Source organism: Sciurus carolinensis, unplaced genomic scaffold, assembly GCF_902686445.1.
Source record: "Sciurus carolinensis unplaced genomic scaffold, mSciCar1.2, whole genome shotgun sequence".
Lineage (NCBI taxonomy): Eukaryota > Metazoa > Chordata > Mammalia > Rodentia > Sciuridae > Sciurus > Sciurus carolinensis.
In genome coordinates, this window is record NW_025920124.1 from 1,626,760 (window position 1) to 1,646,893 (window position 20,134).

Below are 20,134 nucleotides of genomic sequence, written 5' to 3' on the forward strand. Positions count from 1 at the left end.
CAAATTGCTAATAAGATTTTAGATGTCACTGCAAAATATGCAGCAACCACCTTCTTTGTACCATTTCCTGAAGGAGAGAAGAAAGACTGAGTGTGAAGTCTCACAGTTGATCAAGGAGGTGAGGGGTAGAAGGAGGAAGGGAGATAAAAACTGAACTTACCTCTGTAATTGCTCTCTGAGGGTTTAGATGCAGAAAGGTCTGTGAAGACTGATGCGGTATAAAGGCAAAAAAGGCAAACCAGAGAGCTACAGTGGGCCTCTCCACTTTTCTCACTCTGCCACAGTGTCAAAGGGCTTGCTTATGGCAGCAATGGCAACAAGCTGGCTCTAGAATCCATCATCAAGATTACTCAGGGTATTTTTTTTTTGTCATTGTTGCTTGTAAGTGATTGATTTTTCTATAGTATTTCTTAATTCCTTTCTTGCTCCAAGTCTCCAGAGTTGGGTAAATGATACATAATGCAGAGTTGTCAATGACTCAATTATGCACTGCCCCATCCAATGTCTACTATTAGAGCTGAATTCATTCCTATGGTTTGAGTACATAAAATTCATCAATAGACTCATCTTAGAAAATAAAGTTTAAAAAAATTGATCTACTTTAATTGAATCTTTTTAGTGAAGAAATTATTCTGTCCCAAACTGGGTGGCAAATCATCATGAACTGGTTTAGTTGAATTAATCTGCAAGGTACTTGATTGAATATAACTGAAGATGATGGTTTAATGTCAAGGAGAGTGTGAGGGTATGGGTGTGAGGTATAGTTTAGAGCTTAGTCCTGTAGGAGAAAAGAAATTCCTTTCTTTCCTAATACTAGGCTCATAACTCAGTCCCCTATAGCAAGAGTCAGATTAATAAGAGAAAAAAAATACAAATCTGTTTTATATAAACCTGTTTAAGATAAACCTGTTTATCTTTATGCTAAGTTTGATGAAAAGTGAGGAGTTATGGAAAAAAAATGAGATGACAAAAGGACATGATCTAATGGTTATGAACTTGGAGACCTTAGCTAGGCCTGTTTGTTCAGATTCCTCTCGGTGTCCTTGTGTGCTCAGAGATAAGGATGTTCACTTCCTTTAGATATACGGAGGGTACCACTAGAATGAGTGTCTTATACCCTGCTTCAGGGAAGAAGGGCAAGCAAAATGTGGGAGTGACCTTCCTCTTTCTGCCATTTTCTCAAATGCCAAGGTACTGTATTTTGGTGAATAGTATTCTGAATCCTCTCAGCACCCTGTCCAGGGAGACAAGATCTGAGTATGGGATTTGGGACCATCAACAAAAACCATGTGACAGTATCATGAACCAAGTTTCCAAAGAATTGTAAAGAACTTGATACACCATCTGCTATAACTCCACATTTTTTTTTCAAATGAGAAATAATTAAGACCCAGGAAAATAAAGTATAGTTCATGATCACTCAGGATAGTGATGCCAGGACAGGAACTTAACTGTTTGTTGGTCTGGAGTTCTTTGTTTTAGGCCATCAGTGCCATCCTTCTCTTCAGTAGATGCTCAATGATCCAACCTTATTCTATGGATCTCAAAATGACCATGAACAATAACTACAATATGAATTTTTTTTTGTCAAAATGCAAAGAGTTTACAATAGTCAAAGTGGCTTCTATTTTTCAAATAATTTTGTCATCATAGAACCCAGGAAAGACTAATGTAGGGGAAGATAACATGGGAAGTCAGCAGTCCTGCTTTGGTAGATAAAAATCTATGTTTAGCTGAGGTAAACTCATTTGCATAGGTTAGAGAACTTTCTGCTTAAACATTTTCTAAGTTCACTTGGGCTGTTGTAACAGAAACACAGTAGACTGAATAATTGATGAACAACAGAAATTTATTGCTCATAGTTCTTGGAGTCTGGGAGGTTCACAATGAAGGAAGTGGCAGATGTGACATCTGTTGAGGGTTGGTTCTTGTGGACAGTGCCTTCAATGTGTCTTCACATAGCAGAAGGGATGAACAAGGCCCCAGGTTCCTTTTTCTAAGGCACTGACCTCATGTAGGAGGGTGGAGCTTACATGACCAAATTATCTCCCCAATACCCTGTATCCAGATACCACAACATTGGGAGTTAGATTCTCATATGAATTTTCTGGGGGACACAAGCTTTCAGAACATAGCCAATATGATACTTTTTGATTTCTTTTTGTGTGTGGGGGGGTAGGATAATTTCTTTTCAGGTGGTAGAGGAATTAATTTTCACATATTATCTAAGATATCTAAAAATATTTTTTTTCTTTAGAAGAAGAAAGGAAAAAAATATGGTCACATATTGTCATTAAAATGCAAGTGCCTGGGTTTTGTACTCACCATTGCTGGCACCGAAGTCACCATCCATGGCCTTTTGGAGTATATTCCATAAGGTAAGAGGTGACAATCTCAGCCTAAATTCTCACTTTCTGGGGGTTCTTATGGATTAGATACTCATGTATGAGATTCCTTGAAAGATAAGGAATCTTCTTGAGGTCTGTCACTTTGTAGGATGCTAAGAATGTTTCCCCACACTTTATAAATTAATATTCTTACTATCATGGTAGCTATGTAAAATCAAAAAGACTAGAAAAGAAGTACTGTGTATTTTTGTTTTATTTTAAAAGCAATGTAAGCTCATTTTAGAAGGGAAATAACACAACTAACATGACAGAGGATCTAAAACAAAACACAGAAGTTCTCTTCAGGTCCTTCTGACACCCAATTTTTATGTATAAATGAGATTGTGCTATACAGCTGCATTTCCATACACTCCACCTCTTCTTTGCATGTGTTCTGGTCATTTTTTCCACTTCAGTGTAGGTGGGTCTATCTCAAAGCTACACCTCTACAGTGGATAGTTGTATTGTAAATTCAGTGATGTATTCCATCAGCTCTTGTTGATGGAATCTGTTATCTTTCAAATTTTCTTAATAAGAACACTTTAGTGAATATCCTCTCAAAGACATTCACTGACTGAAGCAGGTATAGAGTAATTACAAACATGGTGGAAACCAGCAACCATCAGGAAGGTTCATCATTCACCTTCTAAACCCTTTTCAGTGAGAATCAGAATTAAAATAAAAGTCTAAAGACTAGTTGAGTCACTTGTTCCAAAAATAAGCTTAATGTTCAGATTTGAAAATGGGATAAACTTGGTAGATGGGCAAGAAATGAGATAGCTCTCTTCCCTATTGAAGAAATAAGTCAATTTCAGCAAAGAAAAATAAAACAGAAGTAATGAATTGCTAAGCAACAGAGATCCTGTTTACATGAAAATATTGGTGGTAACAACAAAAAGAAACAGGGCAAAAGAATAACACAGGAAATATGATCTGAAAGCAAAATTCCCTATAATAAAATATTTGGGGTTTGTTTTGGAGTGGTTTGGATTTCCACAAGTCAACAGCTATTTATGTTGACACCATCTGAATTAATCTGTCCCAAAGTTAACCTGATATTTAGCAAGCTGCCATCTGCCTAGGAAGGTAGTTGACTCTGACAAAACAAAGACCACAGAGGTGCTTGTGTATCAGCTTATCTCCTCAAAAGACCGAGGTCAACTCCGAGGTACTTCAGACTTCTCTTATTAACTCTTAAAATCTGAACAATGTTGGAGCATAAATATTTTCACTTGATGTGGGCCTTTTCAACTATATTGCTTTATTCTTTTTATTAGGATGGACTTTTAAGCTTCCAGTGAAATGCATAGGGGTTAAGTCATTTGTCTTAAAATTTTTTTAAAAGATATATATATATATATATTTAAAGCAGTTGTAGGTTGAATGGAAAATTGAGAGAACAGTATAGAGATTTCCCATGCACCCCTGTGAACTGCATGGAGTCTCCCTCAACAGACTTCTTTACCAGAGTGGTATATTTGTTACAACTGAACATCCATCAACATTTTATCAGCATCCAATGCACGAGGTTTACATGAGAGCTCATTTTGGCATACATTCTGTGTTTGGACACATTCATAACCACATGTATCTATCCTTAGAGTATTATCACTTCCCTAAAAATCCTCTGTGCTTCACCTACTCACTGCCCCTTACTCTCCTTACCCTCTGACAAGTACTGACCTGTTTATTGTTGCCATAGTTTTCCAGGACATCAGTTAGTGACAGTGTTACAATGTGTAGCCTTTTCAGTCTGGTTTCTTTTGCTTATTAATTATCAATTTTTCTTCATATCATTTCATAGATTGATAGCTTAACTCACTTTTAGTGCTGAATAATGTTCCATTGTCTGGGCATACCACAATTTATTTGGTCTATTTACCTACGTAATGATCCAATAATGTCCAAGATATCTAGAAAACGACATCTTGATTACTTCTCAGGGTTGGCAATTATGTGAAAAGCTGTTAAATACATCTGTATGCCTGATTTTGTGTGGAGATCAAGTTTTGACTCCTTTTGGTAAGGGGTGAGGAGTGCAAGTACTAGATTGTATCCTTAGTTTTATAAGAGACTGCCACCCTGTTGTCAGAGTATTTTGATCTCACAGAACAAAAAGTATTCCCTCTGCTTTATCTTTGACATGCCTAAGCAAATTTGCATATTCATTTCAGAGTAGACCTACTCTCCTGATCTAAGGCTACTACATGGGTGGAATATCTAATATCTAGAATGCTACTTAAAGAACTTCAAGGACCCCTGTGCATCACAACCTCCAGGTGCCAGTGCAGAACCTTGAGGTTTGCTCATTTTGACTTATTTCACACTTGACTTTTTCTATCTTTAACTGTATTTCTGTACACTATTCCCTAGCATATGAAACTTCCTTGAAAAAAAAGAAAAAAACTTAGAATTTTTTTCTAATCTACTGTACTGCATTACTTTGAAAATCATTGGTATACAATAAGTATTGATGAAATTCCCAGTTTGTTGACTAACTTTATAGGGCACTAAACACCATGTTTACTTCATCTATTTATTCATATGCTCAGCAAATACCTGTTGATCACTTGTACTATGTCAGACAATGTGTGAGTAGTTGCTCATGAATCCAGGCTTTCATGGAGAATAAAGATAACATGGATATACTAATTGTGTATACTATAACAATATAATATTTATAATATAATCAATATGTAAAAATAAAATCATTAATAGTAATTAACTATGAAAATGCTCGAATGACAAGGTGTTATGAATGTCTGCAGTAGGCCCCTCAGAATGAGGAGGTATCTTGGCCAAGATCTCAAGGATGAGTAGGAGTTAACAAATAAACATCCTTGGAGCACATGGAGTAGGAATGGGGAAAAGAAAAATACAGATTTTAGATGACATACTAAAAGTACAAAGAAGGAGAGAGAGTTTGGCATGTTTGAGATTTGAAAGAAGCACAATTTCAGCTTAGAGAAGGGGGCAAGAATAAAGGTAGACTAGGTTGAGAGAGCTTGGTAGGTATGTCTTTAAAAATGACAATATGTACTCCTCTCTTTTCATTATTTACTGTAAACCAGGGCCTCAAACACATTAGGCAAGAGCTTGACCCCTGAAATACACCACAGTCCATCAACTATACTTAGTATTTTTTTGAAGAATAACAATACATTTTTCCACATGGTCAGTCATACCTGAAAATGGTATATTTTCAATTTCTCTCCTGAAGATTTCCTTCATGGAAATCATAATCATCCTGTTTCAATTTGGACTGAACTTTTTATGGCCCACTGCATCCCTGTTATCCTTGCATCTTTCTTAGATGGAATTATCATCATGTCGATCATGTGGACACTCCCTTATAATGCTCATCTGATTGAATGGAAATATTTGTTCACTTTCTTGATGTATTCTTTTGCTTTAGTCATATCTCCAGGAACTTTTCCAGGAAAATAGGAACAAAAATTAGATTTTCTGGTTTAAATTTTTATTTTGTGTTTAGAATTTTTCACATGTAAAACATTGGTGGTTTTTATTTTGCCTTGAAGTGTATTAAATTTCTGATTACAGAATTTTAGATTAAAAAACAGTTTTCTGCAGAACTTTGAGGGACATGTAATACTTTTTAGCTTTCAATAATCCTACTGAGAATTCTGATAACATTTTTATTTGTAATTTACACATTATGATTCTTTTTTAAAATTGATTTCCTTTTTCTCTATGATGTTAGAACTTGTCTTTATTGCTGCCATATTGAAATTTCATAAAGATACATATTGATTTGGATATCTTTCAAAAATCCATTTTTTGGGCATTTGATATATCCTTTTAATAAATGGACAAATGTTTTACAATTATAATAAAAACTTCTTTTATTATTTCTTTAACGAATTCTCCATTTGCCTTAGGAAATCCTGTTGATTGTAAATAAGATATGTAGATTGATACTCTACTTTTCTCATCTTTCATTTTCCATGTCCCATCAATTTGCTTAATAGTAAACTCCACTTTAACTGTTTTTCTGTGGTATTTTTATTTTTAATTTGTATATAAATGTGCCCCAATAGTTTTTGTTTTATAGCGTTCTGTTCTTGCTTTAAGGATAGGACCCTTCTACCAAGTTGTTGATTGAATTTTCTGAGGCTAGATTTTTGGTTTTAAGTTCATAGACTTTTTGGTGTACAATGTTTAGGGATGAGCAATAAAGAAAATAATTTTTTAAAATATGAGAAAATATGTGATACTTTAGGTTTTATTCAATAGTGACATGTTATTAATGAAGTAGGATGATGAAATGGGAGATAGATTTTTATTATGATAAAATGAATAATCCCACTGACTCATACTCCAGTGAGAAGAATAATAACTCTAATTGAGAATGATTTAAATTCTCTGTTACTGGTCTTTTCTTTAACTTTTTAAAAAATTTATTTATTTATTTTTTATTTTTTACACACTGCATTTTGATTCATTGTACACAAATGGGGTACATCATTTTGTTTCTATTTTTGTACATGATGTAGATTAATATCTTTCTTGTAATCATACAAGCACATAGGGTAATGATGTCTGTCTCATTCCATCATTTTTTCATACCCCCCCTCATTGCCTTCAACATAATCTGAAGTTCCCCATTATTCTCTCACCCCCCACTCCCTCACCCCCATTACATATCATCATCCACTAATCAGGGAAAACATTCAGCCTTTGGTTGTTTGGGATTGACTTATTTCACTTAGCATGATATTCTCCAATTCCATCCATTTATTTGCAAATGCCATAATATTATTCTTCCTTATGGCTGAATAATATTACATTGTGTATATATACCACTGTTTCTTTATCCATTCATCTGTTGAAGGGCATATAGATTGGTTCCACAATCTAGCTATTGTGAATTGAGCTGATATAAACATTGATGTGACTATGTTACTGTAGTATGCTAATTTTAAGTCCTTTGGGTATAAACCAACGGGTGGGATAACTAGGTCAAAAGGTGGGTCCATTCCAAGTTCTCTGAGGAATCTCCACACTACTTTCCAGAGTGGCTGCACCAATGTGCAACTCCACCAGCAATGTAAAAGTGTGCCTTTCTCCCCACATCCACACCAACATCTATTATTGTTTGTATTTTTGATAATAGCCATTCTAATTGGAGTAAGATGAAATCTTAAAGTTGTTTTAATTTGCATTTGTCTAATTACTAGAGATGTTGAACACTTTTTCTTATGATTATTAATCACCTGTATATCTTCTGTAAAGTGTCTGTCCAGTTCCTAAGTCCAATTATTGATTGGGTTCTTTGTATTTTTGTTGTAAAGTTTTGTAAGTTCTTTATAAATTTAGGAGATAAGTGCTCTATCTGAAGTACATGTGGGAAAGATTTTCGCCAACTTTGTGGACTCTCTTTTCACATTATTGATTGTTTTCTATGCTGGGAAAAAGCTTTTACATTTGAGTCCATCCCATTTATTGATTCTTGCTTTGATTTCTTGTGCTTTGGGAGTCTTGTTAAGGAAGTATGAACCTAAGTCAACATGATGAAGATTCAGGCCTAATTTGTCTTCTAATTGTTGCAGGGTCTCTGGTCTAATTCCAAAGTCCTTGATCCATTTTGAGTTGAGTGTTGTGCAGTGTGAGAGATAGAGGTTTAATTTCATTTTACTGCATATGGATGTCCAGTTTTGCCAGCACCGTTTGTTGAACAGGCTATCTTTTCTCCACTGTATGTGTGAGGTGACTGTATTTATGTGGTTCATCTCTGTGTCTTCTATTCTGTTCCATTGGTCTGCCTGTCTATTTTGGTGCCAATACCATGCCATTTTTGTTACTATTGCTCTGTAGTATCATTTAAGGTCTGGTATTGTGATACCTCCTGTTTCGCTTTTCCTGCCCAGGATCAGATGGATTCTCAACTGAATTCTACAAGAGGTTTCAACGCAAAGTGAGGATCTGAGATAGGCAGTAGCTCTGTTCCTCAGGGAACATAGCAGAGAACAGACACTTCACAGAAGAAGATCTACAAGCAATCAACAGACTTATGAAAAGATGTTCAACATCTCTAGTATTAAGATAAATGCAAATTAAAACTACCCTAAGATTCCATCTCACCCCAATTAGAATGGTGATTATCAAGAATACTAGCGGGGGAGATCCAAGATGGCGGCCTAGAGGGAGACTGCACCCCCAGTCGCTCCAGAACCCAGGAGCTAAGAGGGGGAGGCATAGAGAGACTCGGACTGAAATAGAGCCACGGGTGAGTCTGCCCACTGGGTAAAGCTCAGCCCGGGTGGCAGGCCCAGATAGAGGTGGCTTAGCGGAGCCGGGCAGGGCAGCTAGAGTCTTCCCAAGGTAGTCTTCCACACTCCGGCAGTGGGCTCTTCCCACACGGCCAGCTGCATGGTGCAGGCCCACAGTGAGAGCATTTCCGCACAGAGCCAGTTCCAAAACGTGGAACCAGTAGGGGGCTAGGGGCAGTATTCTTCGAATGAGCTGCTTTATCAGATTCCTCCAAGACATCAGGCTACTGAAGGCTGGGAGGTGATACACTGGAAATCTACTGGGACACTATAAGCCAATAGTGGAAAACTGCAATATCTCAGGGTCCCACTGACAACTGACCATTATGAGAAAACAAGGGAAGAAAATGTCCCAAACAAACCTAGATACTACATCAATAAAACCCAATGACAGCACAGCAGAAGAAATGTCAGAAAGGGAGTTCAGAATGTACGTAATTAAAACAATCAGGGAAGCTAATGAGGAGATGAAAGAGCAAATGCAGGCATTGAAGGAGGAAATGAAAGAGCAAATGCAGGCATTAAATGATCGCACCAATCAACAGTTAAAAGACCAAATACGGGAAGCAAGAGATCATTTCAATAAAGAGTTAGAGATACTGAAAAAAAACCAAACTGAAATCCTTGAAATGAAGGAAACAATACTAGCAACAATAGGTGTTGGTGAGGATGTGGGGAAAAAGGTACATTCATACATTGTTGGTGGGGCTGTAAATTAGTGCAGCCACTCTGGAAAGCAGTGTGGAGATTCCTTAGAAAACTTGGAATGGAATCACCATTTGACCCAGCTATCCCACTCCTTGGCCTATACCCAAAGGACTTAAAATCAGCATACTACAGAGATTCAGCCACAAAAATGTTCATAGCTGCTCAATTCAAAATAGATAGATTGTGGAACCAAACTAGATGTCCTTTAATTGATGAATGGATAAAGAAACTGTGGTATATATAGACAATGGAATATTGTTCAGTCATAAAAAATAATAAAATTATGGCATTTGCAGGCAAATGGATGAAATTAGAGAATATCATGCTCAGAGAGATAAGCCAATCTCAAAAAACCAAAGGACGAATGATCTCGCTGAAAGCGGATGATGACACATAATGGGGAGTGGGAGGGGGGCAAGAATGGAGGAAGGAGGAACTGTATAGAGGGAAAGAGAGGTGGGAGGGGTGGGGGGAAGGAAAAAATTAACAGAATGGATCAAAAACTTTTGCCCTATACAAATGTACGATCACACAAATGGTATGCCTCTACTTCATGTACAGAGAAACAAGATGTTTCCCATTTGTTTACAATACAAATAAATTTAAAAAAAGTAATGTGTAGGCCTAATAAACTCCAGTACATTAAACAGATAAAGAGATTTTTATCAATTAAAAAAAAGTATTGTGTTCATCTACAAATAAAAACAAACAAAAAGTTTTTAAAAAGTCTGTTAATGTCTAAATCCACTTGCAGGCCAGGCTTTGCCACTGCTGTAGTATGTCTGTACTATTGTGTTATGTTATGTATACTATTATGTTATGCCAACTTGAAGTCATTAAAGTATTCCTATCCCAATAATAAATAATAAAATTTGCATTTCCAGAAACCAAACAAACAAACAAACAAAACTGAGCCCTAGAAAAATGGAGAAACTTACCTGCCTTTACATTCTGAATGACAGAATTGGAATTTGAATACAAATATACCAAACTTCAAAATCAAAAAAGAGTTTGATACTGCAGGTTTAAATACATTGGGATTCCAGTGACTTCGGAGGTCCATTCCTCATTATGGCCTCTGAGATGAAATGCCCTTACATGTACTGATGCTGCAATAGGCTTCTTCTGACCTCCCTTTCCAAACTTATGTGGAAATGTGATGAAACTCCAATGAGATGGCAATTATTTCACCTCACAGGGTGTGAATATTGAGAATCATACAAATTAATTCTAAAAAGTCAAATGGGAGAGTAAATGTGGGAGATTTGCTAAAAATATTTTTAAAAATCCAGTTGGAGAAGTCTTTCTTAAATCTGTAGTTAGTAAGGGATTGGATGCAAACATTTTGACCCTAGAAAATGCAAATAAACTGGTGTAATGGAACAAAGTCTAAAAACAGATCTAAAAGTATATGGGAAATTCATATGTGATAATATGTGTCTCTTAAAATGACTGGAAATATATATTTATATTAAATAATGTTGGAAAAATTGATTATAAACATAGGATACTATAATTAAGTTTCTGATTGCAATGCTACATGTACAAATAAATTTCAGATGGCTTAATATTTAAATGGAAAAATCCATAAACAAAAAGAAAAAATGCAGGATATTATTTTATTACTTTGGACAGAAAATAAAAGAGGAAGATTTTTTGCTAATATAAGATTATCTGTCTATATACCTACCTACCTATCATCTACCTACCTACCTACACATGAACATATATACATATACGCATATGTATGTGTTATCTAAATATATGTGTGTGCATACATGCATATATATATATATACACATATATATATCTATGCATATGTATGTGTTATCTAAATATATGTGTGTGCATACATTCATATATATATATATATATATATATATATATATATATATATACACACATTATTTTTTGTACTGGGATTGAACCCACTGAGCCACATCCCCAGTCCTTTTTAATTTTTACTTTGAGACAAGGTCTCACTAAGTTGCTGAGGGTTTCACTAAATTGCTGAGGCTGACTTTGTACTTGTGATCCTTCTGCCTCAGCCTCCAAAGTTGCTTGGATTACAGGCATGTGACATTACTCCCAACTAAATATATATCCAAGGTTGATCATTGGTGGATTATAGGGTCTCTGTTATGATATTTTTAAGATAAAGTTAAATATATTTTAAGTGAACAATATTACCAGTAATGTTCACTCTACTAATTGTCTTTATGTGCAATTATTAAAAGTCACCAAATAAGGAGCCCCCTTTTATAATGAAGTGAAATTTTAAACCCACCTAGAAAGGACATCTGGTTGTCATTTACTGCAGCATCTGAACTCTGTTTCTGGGCAAATTGAGGCTGCCCTTTTAGGCCACTTTGCTCTGCATGATCCACCTAGTAGTACTGAGGAAACTGGAATTCCCCAGGGCTGGACATAACAATAATTTTCTTATCAGATGAAATTCTCATGATTACTTCTTTTCCACATGACTCTGTGGCATCACCAATATTTTCTTTCCCTTCCATTCTTCCTCACCTCTTCCTTGAGGTGGCCCTTCAACACATAAAACATTTTCAGTCTAAAATCAATCATCGAGGGTTGGGACTATAACTCAGTGGTAGAGAGCTTGCCTTGCACGTATGAGGCACTGGGTTCAATCCTCAGTACCACACAAAAATAAAGAAGTAAAATAAAGATACTGTTTTCATCTAGAACTAAATAAAGAAACAAATTTAAGAAATAAAATCAACCTTCAAGTTAGAAATCTGTTTCTAAAAAGTGTTAAAGTTTAGGTGGGTGATTGCATAAATCTTTTCTGAAAACAAATCTCGGGGCCTGGAATGGACTGACTCTGAAGAGCTTCCAGGAGCTGTGCCCCCCCTTATTCACTGCTGTTAGCTTTCCCCCAAGTAGCCCAGCACTCCTTCCCATCTCAGTCCTCTTTGCCACCTCTACCGGACTCCACAACACTCAGAGATATAGTGGGATGATTATACTAATGTGGCCATCACAGTCAGGACAGTTAGGAGTTCGTGATCAGAGTCCAACAGGTCAGGTGATACAGAGAGAAAATAGTGATAACGTCTGGAGGTGTTGGGCATAAAGACTAATCAGGGCTATAGAAGTGCAGGCTGGAAAAAAAGAGGATGGTGTAACAGATCTTTTAGGTCAGCACTGAGGTGTTTCACATAAAAGGGAATGCAAGGGTAATTCACAAGAAAGTGATCATTTCAATGAGAACTTGATCTTTTGGGTTGAGTGTCAAAGAAGCCAAATTGAAGCAGTTACCTGTAAGGATAAAGGGAGATAGAAATGGAATCATTTTAATGATTCCTACTGATGAAATTTGGTGTTTACTGTTCTCTCCCATCTATCTCTCAGATGAACCACTTTGTTCTACCTCACTTTCTAATGTTTGCTAATTCCTTGAGGCTAGAATTTCTAATCGGAAATAAATGGGGGTGGGTGGGTGATAAAAAGAATGGGAAGCAGAGTTTTATTAAGCTTGCTAAGCCAGAAAAAAACATGTTCAAATCACAAAATTTCCTTTTGGAAGACAGAAATTGAGCAAGAAATGGAAAAGTTATGGTAGTATTAAAGAGGCAAGTTTCTTGCCAACTTTTTCTAAAGCCTTCCTTTGATTCCTGGCTCTATTCTTTTCCACTGAGACCCACTACTCTAACAAGACATGAACTGACCTAATGTCTGCCGTACGCATGTACCACCTATTGACCAGCAGATGTGGGGCTGCAGTGGACAGTGCTGGGGACTCTCTCAGTGCCCAGGAAATGCTTCCTGTCACTCACTTCTTGGAAAGTCTTATGTCCTGATGGATATCATGTTGGGTAGTGTGCATTTTTGAAGTCTTCCAGAAAGACAATTTCCTATTCTACTGACAATGCTTCTTATTAGAAAGTCCTTCCATCTATAACCTAAATTCTATATCTTTGGGGTAAGCTTAATCATTTGAATTATACTTTTACTGTAGTATAGCTCCCCTTTCCTATTTCTATGTGGAAATACTAAAGGGGATTGTCCAAATCTTAGAAAATATTCCTTATTTGTTGTGCTGCACTGGCACATTTCCAAGGAGCTGTGCTAGGGGTAAGAATGTAGTTGTATTGCCTGGCCATTATACCTTTCTTATAAAATCTAAGCATGCCCTGGATGTTTTAATAGGAACACAGCAGCTCATATGAATATCATTTAAAAAACAATAAACTCCTGATACCTCTTTCACTCTCACACCATTAAGCTAGACCAGGCCTGAATTATAAAGCACTAGTACTTTTTACCAAAGTACAAAGTAAGTGAACCTTTTAAGGCAAAGGAGGAATATAGTACTCCAGGATGCCACAGTTTCCGGAGGGTGGCAGTGTTGAAGATCAAAGTGGACTGAGAGAATAAAGGAAAAATCATGCATTGAATGTGTGAAAATGGAGTGTTGAATTTGACCTTTAGTCTCATAAGAAGTCAAGAGAATTTCTTGGACTCCCAAGATGATCAATTGAGATTCTCCATCTGTCTCGGACTCTGTTTCTATCTCTATCTCTTTCTGTTGGAATTAGATACTGAAATTTCACCAGTCATGATTTTTTTTCCCTGTTCACTTTGTGACTTTTCTCTGTAGCAGGAGCATTCAAGCTATTTAGAGGAGAAACCAACAGACTAGATTCCCCAAGGCGCAGCTTCAATACACTTGCTGGTCCCTAAGGACCTTGTATCTCCAGAAAGATCTGAATTGCTTTAATGTGACAGTGGGAGAGTTTTAGAACTTTGCAAACATAACAATTACACTTGACTGTAGATATGGGCCAGTGGACACAACTTCCTCAGGAATACAAATATGTCAGATTATGTGAAGGGATATTTGGTCATCCATGACTGGATGGGACAGTACTAAGTGGCACAGTCAGGCCATGATGTTAACTTATTTCAAAAGAAAGAGGCTAGGAATTCAAAGGAAGCTCCAGATTAAGTACTTGTCAAGAAATTCTGACAAATGAGGAACATATCCTCACACTGCCTAAATAAGACCGTGAAGAGTACAGATTCTGAAGTCAGAGATGAGAGCTGTATGATTTTCCCAAAGTTATCAATTGCTCTGAGTCTTTGCTAACATGATAGAGAATGAAGACTAAAAATAGATTAGACTTGAATGTTCCATGAGTCAGCCTTTTTGTTTCTGTGACCAAAATTCTTGACATAAACAATGTAAAGTATGAGATTTATTTTGGCTCTTGATTTCAGAGTTTTCAGTTCATAGTTGGCTGACTCCATTGCTTTGTGCCTGAGGTGATATGGATCGTGGCAGAAGGGCATGACAGAGGAAAGCTCAGTCCATGGCAGCCAGGAAGCAGGGCATAGGGGAGGGAGGAAGGAAAGAGGGAGACAGAGAGGGAGATGGAGGGAGGGAGAGAATGAGAATTCAGGGACAAATTACAATCCCCCAAGGGCACATCCCCAGTGACCCACTTCCCTCAGTGATGTCTCATCTACCTACAGTTTCCACCTCCTCTAAATAGTCCTTCCAAATTATTAATCCATCAGATGTATTAATCCATTGATGAAATTATGGCCCTCAGGATCCAGTTACTTCCCGAAAGTCCTACCTCTGGACATTCTTGAATTGGGGGCAAGTCATAAACCCAAGAACCCTTTGAGGGACACATCAGATCCAACTGCATTGTTTGTTGTCCCAGTGCCACAGAGTTCTGCATGTCCATAGGTAGCTAGATGTGTTCTAGTGTGAGAGTGTTGGGAGAGTTATTCAGGGAGCTGGTCAAATAGTACATCTGAGTTTCATGCTTGAATGAGATCCGTGTCCTGCTGCTTGCTGTACATGAGGAATCAAAGTGGAGTTTCAGATATTTTTCTTTACTAACCATCTTTTCTAACCCTATCCCATGCAGTTCCCACAGACATTGAGACCTGCATGCTTTGGTCCTTTGTAGCTTTCCCATGCTTCAGGAGCCCAAGAGACATTAACACCCATATTTGATGGAGTCTTTTATCCTGTGACTTCCCCAAACACATACTGAATAACGGAATTCTGAAACAGAGTTCATGGTCTGTTTGTTCTCTTTCTCCTCCTGACTTTTTTCTTTGTTAAATCATGAGTGAAGTCAGCTCCAAAGCATATAAGTGCAGTGACTTTGCTTTTTATATGCTATGTTTCTATTGACTTTAAAACAAATCTGATCACTCAAAAAAGCTACCAAACCCAGTCCTGAGAAATAAAAAAAAATAAGAGGCAACCCTTAAATGGGGGAGGGTGGGCATCCATGGCTGCTGACCAAAAGAGCACTTCCCCCAGGTGTGACTATATTAAAGCCATATTTCACTTTAATGGGGAAGGACTGGGAGAGAGTCAGGGGAAGGTGGCCCCTCCTGATGCATGGGACTCCATTTGGGCTAATAAAAGACCACTTAGCTATGAGGGCTCATTACAATTAAATTGTCTCTAAACAGTTGCTTGCTTGGTAAACTTCAAGAGTAGAACAGCTGGAGCACATGTAGGTTGGGGGAAGCTGAGGTCTGTCCTTCTGGAGCCAGTAGAGGATTTCAGGGACCCTTGTAAATCTAAGTGCATGGAGATGCTATTGAATGTTCTTCTTAGTCCTTTCCCTCAGCATAGGACCCAAAACCAAGGTATGGGATCTGCCCTAAAGCTCAATATAACCCATCTTTCCCCCTACTCATGCTACCTATTCTAGTTTGCTTTCAAGGTAATATTGGTCTTGTTAAATGACTTGGAGACTGTTACCTCATCTTCTATTTCCTGAAACAATTTATAAAGTAGATTATTTATTATTGGATAGATGGGTTGAATGTGCTTTAAAACCTTACAGTAACATCATTTGTAGGCTTTTAGTTTTAAATGTATGATTTTTATATCTACCCATGAGACCATGATAATGATCAAGATAATGGAAGTATCCAGAATCTCCAAATATTTCCTTTAATTTTGTAATTTCTCTCTGTGATTTCTCAAACATTTACACCAGCCTAAGCCCCAGAGAGTGACTGATCTGCATTATTTTTTCTTACCAATGTTTGTGTTTTATTTGTGTGTGTGTGTTTATAATATATCATACATATTATAAACTTCATGTCACATTATGTTCTTCCACAACCAATTATTTTGCAAAGATATTCAAATAATAAAAATCTAATATGTTCACTTAGGTAAATGAGTAGTTCAAGTATACCTATGCATCTGTGTGGGATAATTTTTTCATCTACCTTAAGGATTTCCCATAGTATCATAACTTTGGTCTTCTGGAGATGCATTATTTCAATTTTTTTATGTCACTGTGGAAAGATATTTTCACTTGGTTGAATATTCTAGGATTAGTTTCTTCTTCTTAAATGTGTTGCTACCTTGTCTTCATTCTGGGCATTGTTTCAGACAATAAGTCTGCTGTCATTCCTTCTGTTTCATGTTATGCTCATTTCCTTCAGGATATATTTAGGATTTTCCCTTTACCATGGACAGTGATGAATTTAATTATAATGTCTTGGTATAGTTTTCTACATGCTTCTTTTGCATGGAGTTTATTATGCTTATTAGGTTTATGGGTTTGTAATTTTCATCAAAATTTGAAACATTTTAACTATTCTTTCCTTTTTTTTTGGTCCCATCTTTTCTAAATTAGAGATTTATAGTCATACATAGTAGTTGGATTCATCCCAACAAACTCATGCTTGCATGGAAATGTATTTCAGTTAATAATCCTCCACTTTTGCCTCCCTGTCTTCCCTTCCCTCTCCCATTATCCTTCCTCTACTCTACTAGACTTCCTTTCACTTGTCTATTAATTTATAATTGATTGGTTCTTTATGTTATTCTATCTTTCCCTCCCCCTTTTCTTTATTTTGCTCTACCTGCCATATATGACAGTAAACATTCAACCTTTGAGTTTTTGAGTTTGGCTAATTTCACTTAGTATGATATTCTACACTTCCATCCATTTACCAGTAAATATCATAATTTTAATTTTTTAAAGGCTGAGTAGAACTCTAATGTGTGTGTGTGTGTGTGTGTGTGTGTATACACACACATACACACCATAATTTATCAATTCATTCATCTATTGATCATTATTTCTTTACATATTTATTTTGCTACTTTTCTTCTTCATTTTTAGAGATTTAAGGTAAATGTGTGTTTTGGTCAGCTTTTTCAATGATGTGACCAAAAGATCTGAAAAGAACAATTTTAAAGAGGAAAATTATATTTCGGGGCTCATGATTTCAGAGGTCTCAGCCCCCTAGACAGCCAACTCAATTCCTTGGGGACTGAGGTGAAACAGAACATCATGGTGGAAATATGTGGCAGAGGAAAGAACCTGGGGATATGTCACCAGAAAGCAAAGAGAGAGGGGGGGGAGAGAGAAAGAGAGCTCCCTTCAACAAGGACAGATATATCCTCCAAAAGCATGTCCCCAATGATCCACTTACTTTGTTCACACCCTACTACCTACAGTCACCACACAGTTACTCTTTATCAATGGATTAAGGCACTAATTAGGTTAAGGTTCTCACAACCCAATCATTTCACCTCTAAACTTTCTTGCATTATCTCACACATGAGCTTTAGGGGGACAATTAATATTGAAACCATAACTTGTGCCCTGGTCCCCAAAAGCTTGTGCCCATCTCACAATGCAAAACACATTTAGTTCATTTCTAAGAGTTCCCATAGTCCTTAACAGTTTCTTAGATTTATGGGTTTATAGTTTTCATGAAACATTGAAACATTTTGACCATTATTTCTTTAAATATTTATTTTGCTTCTTTCTCTTTTCTCCATTTTTTAGGGATTTAAGGTCCATGGGCTAGGTCATCTGAAATTGTTCCCTAGCTCACTGGTGCTTTTTCCCTTTGCTAAATTATTTCTGCCCCTCCTGGGAATCATTTAGATAGTGCATCTTCAAGTTCATATATTTAATATTTAATTTGTGTTAATCCCATTCACTGCATTTTTAATCTTTAACATTGCAGTTTTCATCTTTAGAAGGATGACTTTATCTTTACTTTCCCAGGTAGCCACTTAACTTTTGAAAACATAAAATGTAGTTATTCTTGTCTGGTAATTCTAATATTTATGTCAATTTTCTGGGTTATGTGTGATTGATATTTTTCCCATTTGATTCACTATGATGATATTTTCCTTTTGTTTTCTGGTAATCTTTAATTAGATTCCACATACTGACATTTACATTGTTGGGTGCTGGATATTTTCTTCAAATATTCCTGAGTTTTATTTTGAGACTTTATAATAGCAATTGCAAACAGTTCGATCCTTTTGTTTCTTGGGTCTTTCGAAGACTGCTTAGGTAGGGTGAGAACAGCATTTAGCCTAGGTCTAATTACATTCCACTTTTGAGGTAAGACCCTTCCAAATCCTCTACCTGATGTTCTGTAACTTATGCAATTTTCCTGTCCATTACATTGGGACAATCCAGGCAATATTCCAGTACTGTGTGTATGTCAACTACAATTCTCACAAATCATTTGGGATTCTCTTTCCCTTGTCTCCTGTAGTTTACACACACACACACACACACACACACACACACACACAAACATACACATTGAATACTTACTCAAGAATAATCCTCTGTTTGTCTCTTTAGTGTTCCCTCTGTATCTCTCTCCTTTCTGCTACTCATTCCTGGAAAGTCCAGCCAACTTGATCACCTTAGATTTGCAGTTTTGTCTCCTCAATTCAGGAATTTTTCAGGCTTTTTCTGGATTGCTGCTTCCAGAATTATATTCTATATATTCTCTCAAAACATTTGGGAATTCTTAGGCTTTATTTCTTTTCTAAATCTTTCTGAGGGTTCATATTATTTTTTTGCCTGATGTCCAGTGTATTTAAAATAATTATTCCAGATATTTTATCCATTATTTTTATTTGTTTTAGGTGACTAGGTAAATATAGTTTCTGTTACTCCTTGGTCGAAGGTGGAATCTGTATGAATTCATTTTCTAAATAAAATACCATATTAAATATGTATTTGCTTTGGATTTTAAAATTTTTCAGTACTTTTTCATAATTCTTTAGAAAAATTACTACCTTGAGTTTTCTCATTTATTATATAATGTTCTTAATATTCCCCTTTTTCTTCAATGAAGTCTATTTTAGATGCTATTACATCACATTTTCACTCTTAGGTTAGTTGCTTGCAAGTTCCATTTTATACTGACCAACACAAATTTTATGTATTTTATTATATCAATTATTTTTGTTGCTTTTGGGTTTTTTGTTTGTTTTACTTCATTAGTGCATGTTAATATCTCTATTATTTTCTTTCATCTATTTTTTCTTGAAATTATTTACTTATTTTCTGAATTCTTGAGAAATTCTTTTTAATATTTCCTACTCCCTAAAATAAACATGATTATGACTCTCCCTTTAAAATTTTACTAGTATTTTCATTGTAATTCATTTCTAAATTTTTTTATGTCTAACAGAATTTCTGCTCTGACCCAAGAATTACTTGAAAACATTTAAAAACAAACATCAAATACATAAGGTGAGGGTGAGAATACAGTTGACCATCTTTTCAGACTTAATGACTTTATTTTGACATGATATGGAAAAGCTAGGTTGAAGATTAAATATTTTGTGTTGTGTAGTACTCATACCCACCAGTTTTAAAATTTGTTTAAGTCATGATTACTGAAATAAATGTTTTTCCACTTTTGACTCACATTCATTGTTTCTTATGAGGAGTTAACAGTTAT